This window comes from Erythrolamprus reginae, chromosome 7 (assembly GCF_031021105.1).
Source record: "Erythrolamprus reginae isolate rEryReg1 chromosome 7, rEryReg1.hap1, whole genome shotgun sequence".
Taxonomy (NCBI): domain Eukaryota; kingdom Metazoa; phylum Chordata; class Lepidosauria; order Squamata; family Dipsadidae; genus Erythrolamprus; species Erythrolamprus reginae.
The window spans coordinates 30,400,999-30,419,878 of NC_091956.1; the positions used below are offsets into that span (position 1 = coordinate 30,400,999).

An 18,880-nucleotide genomic window follows, 5' to 3' on the forward strand; every position below is an offset into this window, starting at 1 on the left:
ATGCTCAAAGGCGGCCTTCACCGCTAAGAGTTCCTTCTCCCAAATAGTATAATTCCTTTCCGAGGGAGACAATTTCCGGGAGAAGTAGGCACACGGAAACAACATGTCACCGGGACGATGGGCTTGGAGGAGCACTGCACCAACCGCTACATCTGAAGTGTCTGTTTCCAACACAAATGGCTGAGCGGGATCAGGATGGCGCAGAAGCGGTTCCGCCATGAACGCCGCTTTCAGGGCATCAAAAGCCCGCTGTTCCGCCTCCCCCCAACCAAACGGGACTTGTTTTTGTAACAACCGAGTCAAGGGCGTGGTTAACGTGGCATACCCCGGACAAAAGCCCGATAGTAGTTCGCAAACCCCAAAAGACGTTGTACGTCTTTCACCCGTCGTGGAGGTTGCCAAGACTGAAGTGCGGCCACTTTGCCCGGGTCCATGGAAATGCCACCTGGAGACAAAATGTGCCCAAGGAATTCGACGGTAGTCTGGAAGAATTGGCACTTCTCCAACTTGGCATACAAATGCTGCTCCCGCAACCGGAGCAGGACCTGGCGCAAATGGTCCAAATGCAAGGCATGGGTCGAGGAATACACTAAAATGTCATCAAGGTAAATCACCACAAAATGGTCCAACATGTCCCGGAACACGTCGTTCATCAGATGTTGAAACACGGCCGGGGCATTGGTGAGGCCAAATGGCATCACTGTATATTCAAAGTGGCCGTAACGCGTGCCAAACGCTGTCTTCCACTCATCCCCGGCCCGCATCCGGACCAAATTGTACGCACTGCGCAAATCGATTTTGGTGAATACCGTTGCCGTCCGCAACCGGTCCATGAGTTCAGGGATCAAGGGCAAGGGGTACCTATTCCGCACCGTGATGGCGTTAAGGCGGCGATAGTCACAGCAGAGGCGAAGATCGCCCGTTTTCTTTTTCACGAACAAAACAGGGGCAGACAAAGGGGACTTGGATGGCCGAATAAATCCCTTGGCCAAATTCTTCTCCACAAACTCCTTGAGAGCCACAAGCTCCGGCTCGGACATGGAGTACAAACGACCAGCCGGGAGCTTGGCGTCAGGGAGCAGGTCGATGGCACAGTCATACGTCCGATGCGGTGGTAGCCGATCCGCCTCCTTCTCGTTGAACACATCAGCGAACTCCTCGAGGCAACGGGGTAATTGGATCGCGGGAACTACTGGGCCGTGGGCTGCGCACACATGTCGGTGATGGTCCACGCACTGCAAACTGGAGAATGTGACCAGGTTCTGGGACCACACCACATGCGGGTCATGTGCACGCAGCCATGACAACCCCAACACAAGGGGAAAATGAAGCCCCTTGGTAACATAAAACTGTAGGGCCTCCTCATGAGTTCCGATGCACATCCGCACCGGCAGGGTCTGGAAACGGATGGGACCAGCCAGCAAGACCCGCCCATCGATGGTCTCCACAGTTAATGGCGGGGTAACAGGACAAAGGGGCAAGGAATGACGTTGGGCAAAGGCTTCGTCCAAGAAATTCGTCGTCGCCCCCGAATCCACGAGGGCCAACGCGGGATAAGTCCGAGTCCGTTGCGCGATATGCAGAGTCACCGCAAGCGTCAGGTGTCGAAACGGTCCGAATTCGGGAGTCGTGGAGTCAGAAGAAAGTGGGATCCCCGCCCGACCTAGTGTTGCCACCAAGCCGGGCCCCCCTCGTTTCCCGATCGTTCCGGCGACGGAGGACATCCAGACGAAGGCCCCGCCATCGGAGAGTTCAGGGCAGGGACGGGGACACAAGGGGTTGTCTCCTGTAACTGCACAGGGGATGCCATGGGAAGCATGGGAGAACTGTAGGGTACGGGAACGATGGCAGCCACCGTGCTCCGCCTCTTGTGGGGACAAACGACAGCAAAATGTCCCGGGGCCCCGCAATAGAAGCACAACCCAGCTGCCCGCCGACGCCCTCATTCCTCCGGGGTCTGTCGGGGTCGGGCGTAACTCACGTCCATCGGCTCCCCGGCAGCAACACGATCCATCAGGCGTGGAGGCAGCGCTGGTGAAAAACGTCGGGGCGCAGGGACCGGAGCTGGGGTGCCTACGGTCGACAACCCCCGCCGCGGAACAGGTGTCGGCGGGACGCCTGACGCACGGGGGTTGGACCGTCCCGCTCAACGGACTTCCCTGGCCAACAGCCTGGCCTCTATTGTCAAGCAATGCCGCTCCAAAGCGTCCAACGTGCCGGGCATCACCTCATGCACCAGTTCGTCCAACATCGTGTCTGATAGTCCATCCTGAAAGGCCTCGATCAGGGCAGCCTCATTCCACTGGACTTGCCCGGCCAGAGACCGAAAGTCAGCCATATAGTCCACCAGGGGGCACGAACCCTGGCGTAATTGCTTCAGCGCCCGCGTGGCCGTCTGCTCCTGCACCGGGTCCGCAAATTGGTGACGCAGCAGGTCACAAAAAGCGTTGTAGTTCTGGAGTAGCGGGTCATCCCGGGCCAGGTAAGGTGCCACCCACGACGCTGCAGGGCCAGCCAACAAACTACACAGAAACGCCACCTTGTGGTCATCCCCTGGGAAGTGCATCATCTGGGCGTTGATAAAAAGCTGCACCTGGCTCTGGAACGCAGAAAACAGCCGCCGGTCCCCCCAGAACTTTTCCGGCATCGCCACAAAACATTTCCTTCTGGGCAAAGGTGCTGGAGGAGGTACCACAGGTGCCGCCTGAGGTGGGGCCGCCTGGGACAAAACCTCCACTTGGCGTTGTAATAACAGGACTGTCTGGGTCAACTGAGCAATGTCCCCTCGCAACTCTGCAAAGACAGCCTGCATGTCAGCTGCAGAAACATCCATGGTGGCAGGCAAAAAACAGGAAGCCGAAAAGCAAAAGATGTCCAACAAGGAACCAGCAGCAGAGAGCAAGAAAAAAAACCAACCAAACCACCCCTCCAAAATGAGCACCAGGTGTCTGGTGGTTGGTGTGGAGTTTTATACTGTTCTGTCTGGGTTCCCCCAGACCTCAACACCAACTGGAAAAAACAGCCAGACACTCTGGTAAAAGCCAAAAGTATTTTATAGCTGGAAAAAATAAACACAGAGGGAAACCTGTTCTTCCCAACAGACAGGCTATAATACGTTACAGCAGAGTCCTGATGTCCAGACAATACAGCAAGCTTCTTGCTGGCACCCCCCCCCCAAGGTTTCAATAGTCAAAGGCACAAACCAGGATTCCAAGACGCCAAAGTTCACAGCCAGGTCCCACGACTCTCAAAGATAAAACTCCACAAGCCAGGAAGGGTGGGTCTGCCTTTTAGCCTTTCCCAAGAGCACCACACCAAAACCCAGCTGTTGCCTCTTTAATGCTGAAAGTACTTAGCCAATTGAGTCCTTCTCTGAGTAGCTCTTCTTTGTCGCAGATCAATTATGGCTTGTGCATTTTCCTCTAAGGAATCCAGGCTGCTTGCTGGGGAGAGCTCCCCCTGGTGGGACTCTGGCTGTCCTCCCTCTTCTTCAGCCTGGGATTCCTCCTCCTCGTCTGTCTGCACCTCCTGTTCCTCAGCCTCTCCCTCTGAGCTGGAAACCGACAGAAGATCAGCCGTTCCCTGAGGGGCCTCAGACGGAACCACAACAAAAAATAATACAGTAAAATAAGTTGTACAGTAAAAATAATACAGTAAAATAAGTTGTGGGGTTTCCCCCCACCCCACGTTCTGTTTGATGTAGATTCTCCATCTTTAAAACTTGAAGTCCTCAATGAAATCTAATATGCTTGAAATCTATTGGAACATGTCGTGCAGACTTTCATCACTACCAGACCAATTTTTTAAAAATGGAAAGATCTAAAAGAGAAACAGAAACCAGCTTACAATAATGAGGTGCACTGTTGAGAAATCACGTCCTATCATTGGAGAATAATAGATAATATTTGGCATAGAAAGCAATGCTGATGAATTCGGTACATTCATTCAGTTGTACAGAATTAGATGTTTATTTTTGAGGTTGCTGCATTAGCTGATTATTAACCACACATATTGATTTCTGTGGAGCAAACTGTCAGTTAGAATATAGTGACCTGAATGTTGGGCTTGAATGTCAACACAAACTAATACAGTACTAGAATATTTTCTGGGAATCTTAAGAAAAGCTGAGCTGTACTGGCCACTGATTTTTCCACTAATTGAAATGTATGTTGTTTGAAGCAACTTCTCAATTCCTTTCCTGTTTTTAAAGGCACTGTGTGTGTATGTGTGCTCAAAATTGAATAGCAACCTTTAGCTCAGAGACCTTATGTTCTGATATTTTAAATATATTTTCTCTGAAAGCCAAATTATAAACTATTATTAAATGCTTTATTAATAATAAAACTGATATTAATTTATGGTGCATTATGTGGGGAATGAAGAAAGGACAGAGAAGAAAACTATTTCTTGTATTACATATGCCCAAGTTCGCCCATACCAGAATCATACAGCTTTTTTATATTCTTTCTTTTTTAAACTCTAATTTGTCTAAACTAAATTGAGCTAGTTGAATTGAATTGAATGAGAGAGATTGGGGGGGGGGGGATTGTTGTGCATTTAACTGAGGTTTTGGACTACCTAAAGGTACTAATAAAATGTAAGGAATGTATAAATGCCATCACTGGGAAATTGCTAAGAAATAGGCTTGCTGATCCAGAATTAATGTAATGTTCAAAAGCAATTTTGCAAAAATCTGTCTTTAGCAATTGCTTTCTCATAGGTCAACACATTTCTGTTTTTCTGTTATTTGGCTAAGAAATGCTTCGGGTTTATGCTTAGTAGAGAAGTTACATGTTCTTGCAGGATAGAATTAGAAAGTTAGAACTAATCAGTTTATATATATAATTCAGGTATCACTGAATATGGAAATTTGTTATGCAACACATGTATTACATTTCCTACACACACACACAAACACACACACTATGTGTGCATGCATGTGTGTGTGGGTTTGCATTCAGTTTTGGATGGGAAGGTAAAGAGACTACAACCCCACCCCTCCAAAATAACATATTAAGAAATATATCAGAGAGAGAGAGAAATCCCAGTTGTATGACTTGAATCTGAGATAATAGAATAAGAGAGTTGGAAGGGACTTTGGAGGTGTTCTAGTCCAATCTTCTACTTGAGCAGGAGACCCTGTACCTAGACACTGCTCATTAAACACTTCGTGCATCGATGACACTATATGTATGTATATATGCATGTATGTGTATGTATATACAGTGGTACCTCTACCTACAAACTTTTCTAGATAAGAACCGGGTGTTCAAGATTTTTTTGCCTCTTCCCAAGAACCACTTTTCACTTACAAACCCAAGCCTCTGAAACTGTAACCGGAAAAGGCAGGGAGAAGCCTCTGTGGGGCCTCTCTAGGAATCTCCTGGGAGGAAACAGGGCTCCACCCTCCCTGTGGTTTCCCCAATTATTTGCTTTTACATTGATTCCTAGGGGAAAAATTGCTTCTTCTCACAAACTTTTCTACTTAAGAACCTGGTCACAGAACGAATTAAGTTCGTAATTAGAGGTACCGCTGTATGTATATGTGTGTGTGGGTGGGTGTGAATATATACCGGTATATATATTCAGGCGTGGGTTCTGGCTTCTCCTGCTGTTGGTTTGTTCAGTGGCTTGCCGGGGTGCCCAGTACTTTAAAAAAGCTTTTGTGCATGTGCAGAAACTAAAAATAAGTTGGCTGTGCTTATGGTGCCATTGGGAGAACTGGCTCAGGGGCATGGCATGCGCCTGACCTAGTGACCTAGGTCACCAGGTTCTTTAGAACCAGTCAACCGTAAGGAACCCACCTCTGATATATATGCAATATCAGTCTATATGTATATGTATATATCAGCAATAAGAAACTAATTAGCAGAAAATATTTCTACAAACAAATCATATTAGCCAATGATTTTCTTAATTATTTTACACATGCAAATTAAAGACAGGGTACTTTTACAAAATATTCTGCAGCCAAGTTAGAGCTAAAATAAAAGAAGATGTTTCTTAACTGCATATAAATTAGTAAGTTGATGAATTCGATGTTTAGAGAAAAGGCAAAATCTCCAGAGAGTCCGCACTCATTTTGTAATTTTGAAAGCTATAATGAAGTTATCCATTTCACCAACTGTGTGAATAATGTGATACTGTAGTAGCTGAATTGCAAAAACAGAGTGTGTCTTTTTTCATAGTGGCTTAGCTTTAGAATCCATATGGTTAGAAAGTTAAAGCTTAAAGCTTATTTATTTATGAATTTAAAACTTATTTATTTGCAAATTTAAAATCTATTTATTTATAGATTTATTTATTTAAATCAAAGGGTATTCTATATTTCAGTGACTATAAGCAGCTTATACATAACAGAAAACGATAATATAAACGCAACTACACAGGAGAACAGACACCTAGTCTTAGGTTAAACAGGGGCTAAAAGGGGTGTTGCTATACACTGATATGCCCTTTCTCAAGGGGTGGAACTAGCCCCCGAGTGTGTGTGTTAAGACCATCCACTGACGTATTAGGACTGAATCTGAGGTTATAAAAAGAGTTTGTATCCACTGGTCCCCCTCTTTGATGAGGGAACTGGAGATTCTACGTACTACCTTCCTTCTATACGTGTAGCATTGTTTGAATGCCCCTGACTCCTCAACAAGACAGACCATGTACAGGGTGGGCCAGGGCGTATCAGTGACTGCCCACAATTCTAGGAGGTTGATGCTGCATGCCACCTCCTCTAGGGACCATGTGCTCTGAGCCACCTTGCTTCCTAGATGGGCTCCCAATGCACCTTCTCCAAGAAGAATGGAGCTAGGCTCCAAGTGTGTGAGAAATACCAAAGTTAGGTCTTTCAGAAGGGCGGGGTACCTGGGCCTGGTTGAGACCTCTCTGCGAGCACAATCTTTCATAGTACCTTTTGGCCAAAGCCTGCATCCTCTGAGGCATAGGCGTCTATTTTATAGTGTCTGACAAATGGTACTGGGGATGCCATGCAGCTGCCCTGCAGATCTCCTCAATGGAGGTTCTAGTAGCCCAGGCTTCAGATGTAACAGCATTACGGGGGGAGTGAGCAGTGTTCCTGGTGGAGGGTGACGTCAGTTGGTATATAAAGGAGATGGCTCTCCATAGCCAACTGCCCACTGTGGGCAAAGAGGCCTTGTGACCAAGAGACACTAGCTGAAAGGAAAGGAACAGTGCTACCGACTTGCAGAATATGTCCGTTCTCCATATGCATGCTAGCAGAGCCCTCCTAACTCTAGGTCCACAAACCATGCCCTCCTGCGCTAGTAAGGCATCAGAAATAGGATCTCCACCCATTCCTCTGCTACCTTCCTTAGTAGCCTGGGTAGGACCAGGAGAGGGGGTGTTGTGGTTCAGCCTGAGCCAGATCAAAGACCAGCTGCGTCTCTGCTGGCTCCATGCCCGGGGGAGGCTGAGAGTGGAGAGGAGAGTTCTTGGCAGTCCGATAGTGCACACAGCAGTCACGAAAGTGAAGGTGATGCAAGGCCTGGGAGCCCTGGGGAAGGGCTCTCTCCAGCAAGTAGCTTGGATTCCCTGGAGTCCCTGGATGATGACGCACAAGCTATCATTAGTATGCGGCAGAGACGCATAGCTCAAAGGAGGAATCAACTGCGTAGATATTATCAGCATTGAATGAGAAACACCAGGGGGTTGGGTGTGGTCCTCATTAGCAGGGAAGGGTTTATAAGGCATGAGAACCATTCTGGCAGCATGGAGTGTTATCAAAGGGGAGTTGGTGTTATCTGCATTTTCGCTCAGCGTTTTTGTTCCTGGCTCGTGGCCCAGCAGCCTTGAAGACTGGTGGGAGGAGTTTGTCTGTTAGCTCAACAGCCTCATCTGCATTAAGGATCCTGTGTTTCTGTATGACCAATTGCCTTTGTGTATCTATTTGGAGTTCCAGTGTTTTCCTGATCTGTAAGGACATTTTCTGTTGGCTTCTGTTCTCTTTACCATTATAAAACTGTGTTTGGATTCAACCGGTGTGTCTGGCTTATCTTTTTGGGTTGGTCATAGCTTCCGGAGTGACCCAGACAGAACAGGGGGGAATGCATATAGCAGTCCCTCCGGCCAGAGGCAATGGAGGACATCTGTCCCTTCTGTGCCCAGGGTCTTGAACCACATCAGAAACCTGGGTAACTGAGCATTGTCTGGGTTAGTGAATTAAGATTGTCCTTATGGAAAATGTATCCATTTTTATTTTTATTTTCCCAACAGAATTAAGTTTCAGTATTCAGTAAGTGTCATAATGCACTCTTGTTTCTTCCTGCATCATTTTAATTTCTCAATAGGAACATATCTGTATGTTTCCTTCTCTAAGTCCATCTATTGGCTAATTACTATGCAAATAACCTTCCCTTTCATATCTTCCTGGTGAAATAACACATTCCACATTCTTCAAATGTTCCACTATTTACTCACCTTCATTTAAAAAGAAAAAAAAAGTATTATTACGAAACAGTCATTTGAAGAGACTTTATAAAAAAAAGTTTGCGTCTTTGAACTTGAAATATTTTGGTTGTCATCAAAATATATCCGCTGTTTTATAAATTTGGGCTTGTGGATTTATTATCTTCAAATTTGGCCTGTTCTATCATAATAGTTATGCCATATGAATTTCAGAATTGTATGAATTTCTGAGAGTTAGGAATCCACAAGTGTTATTACTATTATTTGAACACTATTTGAACTTTGTAATTGCTAATTTTTATCTTTCTTACAATAATCAGACTGAAGTCTGTCTGGGGCTTTCTGAAACATGAGATAGCATGTAACAGAGTTTTGACACATTAGTCCAGTAATGATTTTTCAGTATGTCATTAAAATCTCCTAGCCTATGGCATAAGTAGGGCACACATTCCACAGAAGACATTCATATTTCAAGCGGGGAAATATTTAATCATTTGACTAATGATTAATTATCCTATTTAATAGAATGTTTTATATGGTTTATTATTGGGTTAAGTTTCACTGAGGCCATACTTGATAGTTAGCTATGAGGAAATTTTGTATTAGTTACCTTTAAGCAAAGTTTATATTTCAATTGCTTTAGAGAAGTAAAGTTTGCATATTACATGATGTGCCTGATTCAAAGACCAGATTGCTTAGCAACTCTGGAATTGGAGTTTAATCTCCCTCAGTATTGTCTATAACAAACCCCAACAATGCTGATATGACAACACACACAAACACATGATGATATATTTAAATAAACACCACATACTTGTGACAGAATATCCAATTCAAATACATAAGTTGCAGTATTCATGTGTTTACATCATAACATCTGGGTCATAGTTTGCCTGTTCTTGGCAAATGCTTATGGGTTGGGGGGAGGGGGGTTGCATGATTTTACAATGAACATTTGACCATGTGTCTGAAAGTCATGAACTACTTAAAATTTCCACTGCTGGTTTTCCAGAGCCTGTCAGAACTTGATTTTACCCCTGGGTTATGCCCCAAAGGAAGGAAAACATTGAGTGGATTGCGAAGATTTGAGTATATGCTCTTTTTTTTACAACTGCAAACAAAATAGCATAATAAAAACATTTATCAGCAGTAAATTAGTATATCATAGTGGAACAAGGAATTTAGTTCAGCCATTTTTATAGCTTTTGAAATGAGTTTAAACAATCCTCTATAGATGAGTTCAACACATATCATGAAGAATAAAGTAAAATTCAAGCTTTTCATTTCATTATTTATAAAATAGGATTTCCCTTGCAAGTATCTGCAAAAATTAAAACAAACAGCAACTATCTATTTGGGACAAATAGATCTGACAATTGAATTTAGAATGTTGCCTTTCTTTATAGAAAGGGCAATTGTTTTGATAAAATGATAGGTAGGATAACCACAATTATACACAGACAATTAATTTTTCTGCACAACAGTGTATCACTGGCTTTACCATTGTATTACTTCAGGATTTAATTGCTCCAGTTTGGCCCTGAATGTTACCCGAGTCTGTCCCAATTGGTGTTATTGGGGGAGAAAGGTATATCTTAATTTTTCCTAATTGTACAGAACATACAGATTCCAGAAGCAAATGTGTTTACATATTCTGGCCAGGGCCGCCGATAGACCGGTATTACTGGGAGTCCCGTCACAGGCCCGGCAAATGGGGGGGGGGGCGGCGCCCGCCAAAAACTCTCTGTTCACGAGACGGCCATAATAGTACGTTTAGTATAAGGAAGGACGCAGCAAAGGATATGTAGGAGGTGAAGGGGGGGCAAAAAAGCTCCCTTCTCTTTTCTGCCCGTCGCAGCAGAAAGAGACAAAGGCGATGTGACACTGGGTGGGAAAAGGGGGGGAAGGAAGGAGAGGGGGCGCTCTCTAGCAGCGGCGAGCCCACACAGTACCCCAGATTCGCCCCCTTGTTCTTCTCCCGACATTGGCTCCCGAGCCTGCCAGTCACCTTGGGTCCCGCCCCGCTGTTACTCCTGAACACACACAATGCTCCCTCCAGTTCCTCCGCCACCGGTCGGACGCCTCTCTCTCTGCCCGCGATGCAGCCCTGACCGACAACTCACCTGACCAATCGACTCCAGCGGCTCCGAGGAGGGTCAAATGGGAGGCTGGGTCCGGGGGGGCGGGGGGATCCTGGGCATCCCCCGCCGGAGCCTCCTCCAGCCTGGCAGCCCTCGCCCCCCCTTGGCCACCACAGCTCTGCGGGGGGCTCCTTTCCGAGTTTAGCCTCCCTAAGGCAGCTCCCCATTGGGAAGGGGCACCAGCAGGTGATGCCCGCCCAGCCCGCCCTCGGCCGTGGTCCCAAGGGAAGCGCCTTTGCGCGTGGCTGGCTGCTCGGCTCTGCCTTTCCCGGACCAGATTCCCTGTGCAGATTCCCGGGTTCTTGGATGGACCCCGAGGTGCACACACACCCCTCGCCAACCAGGATGGAGTCCTTCTGACCATGACGACAGCCCCTCCCTCCATCGTCGCCGGCCTGTCCAGAGATGGGGATTCTCGTCAAAGTCATTGCGAATCTGAGGAGATGGGCCCCCCCCCAATGCGCCAGTAATCTCCCACCTGTAGAGTGACACCACCCCAAGGTTTCCCCCTCTTCTGGGCATTCTTCTCTAACCACGCAATGAAGGGAAGATGGGGGGGCAGACTGTGGGGAGGACGCCCACACACGGGTGGAAAAAGGGGGCAGGTCCCAAAGGAGGGAGGCTGCCTAGAGGCCATCTCAGTGGACTGTGATTGACAGCCACCCCAACCGCCCTGCCCGTCAGGTCCCCCCACCAAGGGCCCCTGGGAGGTTAACATTGCCGGCCGAGGGGGGGGGGAGGCTCTCATCCAGCAGGTTGTGGGGGGGGGGTCCCGGGGTGTGCACTCCAAATATTAGCCCCTGCCCAATCGTTGGCTGGGAGAGCCGGTGGAACTGGCTGCCACAGGGAGGGACGAGGGCTTAGGTGCTGGAAGTGGAGGCCAGATTGGACTGGGAACCGCCGGGTCCTTCTGCGGCCAACTGCAGGCAGGGGGGGTGTCCGCGGGCGTCAGGGGCCTCCTTGCAGCCGGAATGGGCAGGGAGGGCCGGGCCGGAGAGAGAGAGAAGTGGACCAAAAGAAAGAAAAGGGAAAGAGAGGGAGGGAAACAGAAATGGAGAGGAAGGAAGGAGGGAGGGGAGGGAGGGAGAGAAGGAAGGAAGAGAAAGGAGGGTAGAAAGAGAGGGAGCGAGAGAGAGGAGAGAAAGGAAGAGGAGAGATAGAAAGGAAGAGAGAGAAAGAAAGAGGGATAGAAAGAGAGTGAGAGAGTGAGAGATGCTCAGTGAGCCTTTCTTTGAAGTTGCCTTTCTTTCTTTCTTTCTTTCTCTCTTTCTTTCTCTTTCTCTTTCTCTCTTTCTTGCTCTTTCATTCTTTTTTCTTTCTCTTGCTTTCTTTTTTCCCTTCCTTCCCTCCTTCCATTTCTTTCATTCCCCCTCTCTATTTTTATTTCTCTTTCATTCTCTTTCTTTCTTTCTTTCTCTCTTTCTTTCTTTCTTTCTTGCTCTTTTTCTTTCTCTCTTTTACCTTCCCTTCCTCTATTTCTTCTTTTCTTTCTCCTTCCTACCTTCTTCCCTCCCTCCCTTCCTTCAGTCCTTCCTCTCTTACTCTCCCCTTTCATAAGTTTCCTTGCTTCCTTCCTCTGTTCCTGTCCCTTCCCCCTTTCTTTCTTTCTTTCTTTCTTTCTTTCTTTCTTTCCTTCCCTCCCTCCCTCCCTCCCTCCATTTCTTGCTTTCCTTCTCCTTCCTCCCTTCTTTCCTCCCTCATTCCCTTCTTTCACTCCTTCCTCTCTTACTCTCCCCTTTCACACCTTTCCTTGCTTCCTTTGCACCCTTCCTCTGTTCCTGTCCCTTCCCTCTTTCCTTCCTTCCTTCCCACCCTCCGTCCATTCATTCACCCATTCCTCTCTTGATCGCCCCTTTTACCATTCCTTCCTTCCTCTCTCCCTCCCTCCCTCCTTCCTTCATAGCTCGCCCTCACCTTTCTTCCCTTCCTTCCAGATGGGAGTGCCCCCTCAAGACACCCGCCTGATGCTGGTACCCTGCTTTTTCTCTCCCCTCGTCCTTTTCAGCTCCTCGCCGGTGGCTGCTGGGTGTGGGATCCCCCTCCCCTCTCCCCTCGCTAGAAAGCACATGGTTTTGTCAACAAGGCCTCTTCCAAGAAGGGAGAAGTGCCAAGGAGCCGTAAATAAGCCTCGCTCTGCCTGACGGATGCCAGGAGGATATTTCTTTCCCTTGTCGCTCCTGCTTCTTTCTTTCTCCTGGACGAGTCCACACAATCGGCTTAACCCAGTTCTTGAAATAGCCTATGGCAGTGCTTCCCAACCTTGACAACTTGAAGATATCTGGACTTCAACTCCCAGAATTCCCCAGCCAGCGTTTGCTGCCTGGGGAATTCTGGGAGTTGAAGTCCAGATATCTTCAATTTGCCAAGGTTGGGAAACACTGGCCTATGGAACCGCCTCGCTTGGCTTGAAGCGGGAAATGGTCCCCGGGGGATGGAGTGGCTTGGTGACTTAAAATAGTTTTAAAATGGCGGGGGGGGGGGCAGACACTTAGGCTGTATGGGGCCCCAAAATTCCTGATGGTGGCCCTGATTCTGGCTATTAAGACTGCCAAACCAAAAGATGTAACAATAAGTTTTCTTTTTCTTTTTCTTTGTAGTGGGGGTGAAGAGACTGATGTTTTCTTCGGTGATCCAGATAGGTAAGCAATAACTCACTGATCATGATTGAACTTAGAAAATAGAGGAAAACCCCCCAGAAAATTCCAGATTGATAAAGGAGAACATCAACATTAACATGGAAAAAAGTAATGGAAAGATTCTTTATGTGTTAGATGTTGGATAACCATTTGTCTGAAGTGGTGTAGGGTTTCCTGACTAAGCAGGGGGTTGGACTAGAAGACCCCCAAGGTCCCTTCCAACTCTGTTATTCTAGTCTGGTCTGGTCTGGTCTGGTCTGGTCTGGTCTGGTCTGGTCTGGTCTGGTCTGGTCTGGTCTAGGCTAGGCTAGGCTAGGCCAGTCCAGTCCAGTCCAGTACAAACCAGTCCAGTTTGTGAATTCATTATTAGAAGATTTTATTTTATATTCTTGTCTATCTCTGGAGGAACAGTTTGGGAATAATCAGGATTTTTGAATCAGGATGCTTCAGGATTTTTGTTTATGATTTATAATCCAGGATCATGAAGAATCCTAAACAATTCTGATTTAGGATACAATCCAATTCTGATTTTGGATCCACCAGGCCAGAGGTTTTGTTTTCAAGAACTTTTGTGCTGCAGCCCATCTTCAGGAACTTCTCTCTAGAAGAATGTGTGCTGCATTTATATGATGCCTGTTGTATGTGGCTTTTTAGATGTTGATTGGGTTGTGTTGATGGCTGGTTATTAAGTTGTTGACTGTCATTTGCTTGTTCTGCCCAGCTGTCATCTTCTAAGTACTTGATAAGCTGGTGGTAAATCAGCATTCCTATTGACTGATGAGAGATCCAGTTCTCAGGCTTCAATCACTTCCCTGGCTGTTTATATGCCTGCTCATCCATCAGTCATAGTAGCTGCAACATTGAATGAATGTCCTCATTCATTGCAGTGTGAAGCTACTAATGAGTTCAGGTCTCCTCATCTGACTGCTTGCTTGTGTTCTTGCTTGCTTGTGTTTTCTGGTGGTTTGCCTCCTCTCCACAATCACTGGGGCAATCCATGTAGGTGATTTGGTAGATTATATTGGAACTTTGGCCTAGCAGAGCACACATATTCAGTATGAATCAAATAACCCTTCTTCCATTTTTTCAGTGTTACATTTATATATATTTAAACAAGTTAGTAAACAAAATAGAATGCTTTAAAAAAGCTTGTTTGTAAAAGGATTAAATAAGGATAATAACTAAGATCCTTGGATATTTTCCTATATGTACAACTGAGAATTAATTCTATGATTATCTAGTTGGAGGATAATGTGGTTCCCTGGCATTTTTGCCTAAAGAATCAAAACACAAATTGCATAATTAGTCAATGAAGAGAATATAGGAGAAGGTTAACGGGCACTAAAAATATATGTTTCAGATGCACAGCGGCAGGGTTTTTTCCTGATCATTTTTATTAAAAATGATTGATTTTCTAAAAATAAAGAGGAATAGCTTGACCTTGGCCACATTAACTTTTTATGAGGCCTAATATGAATCAAGTTCAAAATAAATAAATACATAAATAAATAAATAAATAAATGAATAGCAACCACATTTCTTGAGGGGACAACTTCTAAATGGTGGTAGGATGTTTTATTAGTTTATTTAGTTTGACTAAGGATATGCTAATTATCAAAATGCATGCTCTGCTGAATGGATTTTTATGGTTTTTTAAACGCAGAAAGAGATCAAACTAGATATACTTGTAATTGAACACCTGCAGAGTACTTGGTAAATTTAACTGCTAGGAATTTGACATGTGGGGTATTTTTCTTCTTTGAGTCTTTAACCTTTTCTTCCTGACCACCAACTGATGAAATTTTGTTGTAATAATTTTAGTTGCTGTCTACTTCATTACAGCACAAGGGGAAATTGGTACTAAAAGTTAGAAAGGAACCAATTAGCTTGTTTTACCTGATTCTGATGAGAGAAAGGAGGAACCAGGACCTTGGAAAAGGAGGCAACTAAAAGGAAGTGATGCTCCCTTTTCAGGGATTCAGTGAACTAAGAAAATGACTATTTTCCTGGTTGACTGAGTCACCGGACATTGTGTGGTACGAAAAACAAGAGTTCATTAATTGGGAGAGCCATTGAATGGATGGTCATGGTGAAAATATCCAAAACTCAGTGTCAGTGTTAATATGGTATTAATTATTGCACATCTTCAAATGAATAACTTTCTTAGCTACATTAACTGTACCTAAAGCAGAAATATTTCACAGCAAGTTTGAAATCTCATACTGTACATTTGCTCCCCAGGACGAAATATTGTGAAGAATGGGAATACGAGTATGTGTTAAGTACCCGGCACAGAAAGGAACAATTGCCAATGTGGACTGAGTAAACATGCTATGAATAACTGTTCATTATATTCAAGCAACTATAGAATTTCACAACATGGCAGCAATTATTCACATAGCAAATACTTATGTATATTACAGCTATTGTAGAGAAACTATTTTTATCAGCTTTCTTGCAGCAATCTGTATTTTATGCACTTAATGCAACTTATTCTATGGTTTTCATCACTTGATTACTTACATTTGAACATACTGTATATTGTGTAACTGTTACAATGTGTTAGGTTTGCTCTAGTGGCAGGCCACCATTCCCGGTGCTACCGGAACATGGGTGGAGTGTTGAATCATATGCAGTAATGGGCAGCCAAAATTTTTACTGCCACACTGAGGTTGTGGCTTATTTTGTGGGTGTGGCTTAATGGTCATGTAATTGAGTAGGAGTGGTTTGCTGGCCATGTGACCAGGTGGGAGTGGCTTGAACGATCATCATCGTTCAAGTGAACTGTTAAGTCCTTGAATGACAACCTTGCAGGTGTCACTCGCTGAGGTGACAATTTGCTTCCCATTTCCCGAGCTCTCCTTCCTGGGTTCTCCCCCACCTCAGACTGGGTAGCTAGGCAAACGGGTGCTGCCAGAAGCAAAAATGCTGCCAGCGCCGCTTCCACCCATGCCTTCTGCTTGCACCTCAGGCAGGAGGTGGCCGCGTGAGGCTGGAGGGGAGTCAGGCAGGAGAGGGAAGCTCATCTGAGGTCAGGAAGGAGGAAAGAGGAAAAAAGCAAGGAGCACAGACGCAGCAGCAGCAGGAAAAAAAAGGAGAGCTGAGCCAAGACCAGTAATCCTGGAAGTGACAGCTGCCGATCAGCTGGAACTGTGCACACATCTTCCTTTCCGCCAGTGGAACTACGTTCCACCCCATCCTGCCTGCTGCCCACCCCTGATCACATGCGCACCTGGTGCGTATGTGCATCCAGCACTGAATTCAGCTTCTGCACATGTGCAGAAGCCAAATATCATGTGAGGACGTGCACGCAGGGGATTTCTGGGGGTTTTTTTGCTTCCGCATATGCAGAGAAATGTACTGTATTGTTCTAAAATTATTGTCATCTTTATGTTCCTTGACAGAACTCAAACACCTTGACGTTAGTTTTTCCTTGTTCAATCATAGAACCAATAGGGACAAATATTCTGTTACTATAACCCCAATATTAGTCCATAATACTTTTCAGGATATTTTTTTCCTAGTCATTTTAAATTTAGGATGAAATTTAACCCTTAAAGCTAAATTCAGATTTTCTTCTCTCGTTACATCACATTGTTTTTTGTTTAGAAAACTGTTTCACTTCACAAAACTTACCACACTGATCAAGATAGAAAAAGTGAGAAAATGCCAGTTTTAGATGTAATTTAAGGTGTAAATAAGAAAGTGTCTAGCTAGTCTGTTCAGTGGAAAACTCAGCATTCTTGCTCCTATTTAGATTTTAGAATACCCTTGCTTCTGAATTTGTGGACTTTTATATGGACATGTTGATTTATGGATCTGCTGATATTGATCAGAAACCATCCAAAGAAACATTTATTTTCACATAAGACTTAGGCTTAGCCAATGATATCAGTAGATATATTCTGAGGTCTAGGATAATTTAGAATAGAATAGAATAGAATAGAATAGCTTTCGGTGGGACAGTCCTGCTTTTTAAAAATTGGCCCCACGTCCAGTGGGGTTTCAAAAGTGTCCCGATTTTAACAGACCTCTGTGTTAACAGACCTCTGCCCAGCAGTTTTAGGAGAAAGCTGAAGTGGCACAGAGTGGTGACAGATCGGGCATTTGACAAACTTTTGGTGCGAAAAGCCCGGGCGGCTCGGCTGCTGAGACCCTTCTCCTTTCCCCCTCCTCTTCTTCCTCCCCCTCCCCTCAACTCAACCATGGGGGGGAGGAAGAGAGAGAGAGTGAAAGAGAGAGAGAGGGAGAGGGAGGGAGGAAGAGAGACAGAAAGAGAGAGAGAAAAAGAGAGGAAGGAAGGAAGGAAGGAAGAGAGCAAAAGAAAGAAAGAAAGAAGGAAAAAGAAAGATAGAGAAATAGAAAGGGAGACAGAGAGAGAGGGGGGAGGGAAAGAGAGAGAGAGAGAGAGAGAGAAGGGCTGCTGAGCCCCTTCTCCTTCCCCGCTTGTCTTCTTCCTCCCCCCTCCCCAAGACTTGGCTATGGCATGTGTCATGACCTTAAAAAATACTCTTGATTTTGCCCCTTTGCTGAGCCCGGCCTCGTTGAAACAATGAGGGAGGGAGGGAGGAAAAGAGAGAGAGAAAGAGAAACAAAGCGAGAGGGAGGGAAGGAGGAAGAGAGAGAGAAACAAAGGGAAAGAGAGAAGGAGTAAGGAAGAGAGAAAGAGAGAGAAAAAAAGAGAGGAAGGAAGGAAGAGAAAGAGGGAGGGAGGAAGAGAGAGAGAAAGAGAGAGAGAAAAAGAGAGGAAGGAAGGAAGAGAGAGGAAGAAATAGAAAAAAGAAAGGAAGGAAAGAAGGAAAGAAAGAAAGAAAGAGTGAGGGAGAGAGAGAGAGAGAGAGAGAGAGAGAAATAGAAAGGGAGAGAGAGGAACAACAAAAAGAACAAGGGGTTACAACAAGAGCGGCGGCTAAACGTCAATAAAGGAGGGAGGAGTAGCTGGGGGAGGGGGGGAAGAGGGGAAGAAAATGACGTCAAAAACACTTGATTTAATCTCTGTAAACATCAATGGATTGAATTCACCGATAAAAAGAAAACAGATAATGACGAAATTATTAAAACAAAATTCAGATATATTATGCCTCCAAGAGGTACATATAAGAAATCAAGATCGTAAACTCCTAGAAAACAAAAAATTAGGTAAACTATTCACAGCTCTAACAGATTCAAAAGAGAGAGGGATTGCTTTATATATTAGGGACATACTTCAACCGGAAAAAATTTACTCAGATGAAGAAGGCAGAATACTGATTGTAAAAATTAAAATAGGACACAGAGAAATAGTGATAATTGCGATTTACGCTACAAACACAAAACAGAAACAATTTTACAAAAAATTATCTGAACAGCTAGGACATATACAAAAAGGAGACATCTGTATCATTGGGGATTATAATGCAGTGAGCGATATCAAAAAAGACTTTAAAACTATGAAGAAAAAATCGAAAGATAGAAAAACACTACCATCAGAATTCCAGGAAATAGCAAGAGAATATAGATTGGTAGATATTTGGAGAGAAAGACACCCATCTGCCCGGGAATACACTTTTTATTCACCTCCCCAGAAATCGTGGTCCCGAATAGACATGATCTGGACAGACCAAAATTTTGGAAAACTAATCCACGAGATTGAAATAGGCCCAAACATATGGGCAGACCACCAACCAATATTGATGAAAATTA

The 18,880-nt window shown here is 45.1% G+C and overlaps 1 long non-coding RNA gene across 1 annotated transcript; it reads left to right on the forward strand.

Moving 5' to 3' along the window:
- Window positions 1-10,792: 10,792 nt before the first annotated feature.
- LOC139169909 (uncharacterized) lies at window positions 10,793-15,531 on the forward strand. Its single transcript, XR_011559549.1, has 3 exons — window positions 10,793-11,028; window positions 13,160-13,201; window positions 15,440-15,531. It is a non-coding gene; the product is annotated as an uncharacterized lncRNA (long non-coding RNA).
- The last annotated feature ends 3,349 nt before the right edge of the window (window positions 15,532-18,880 follow it).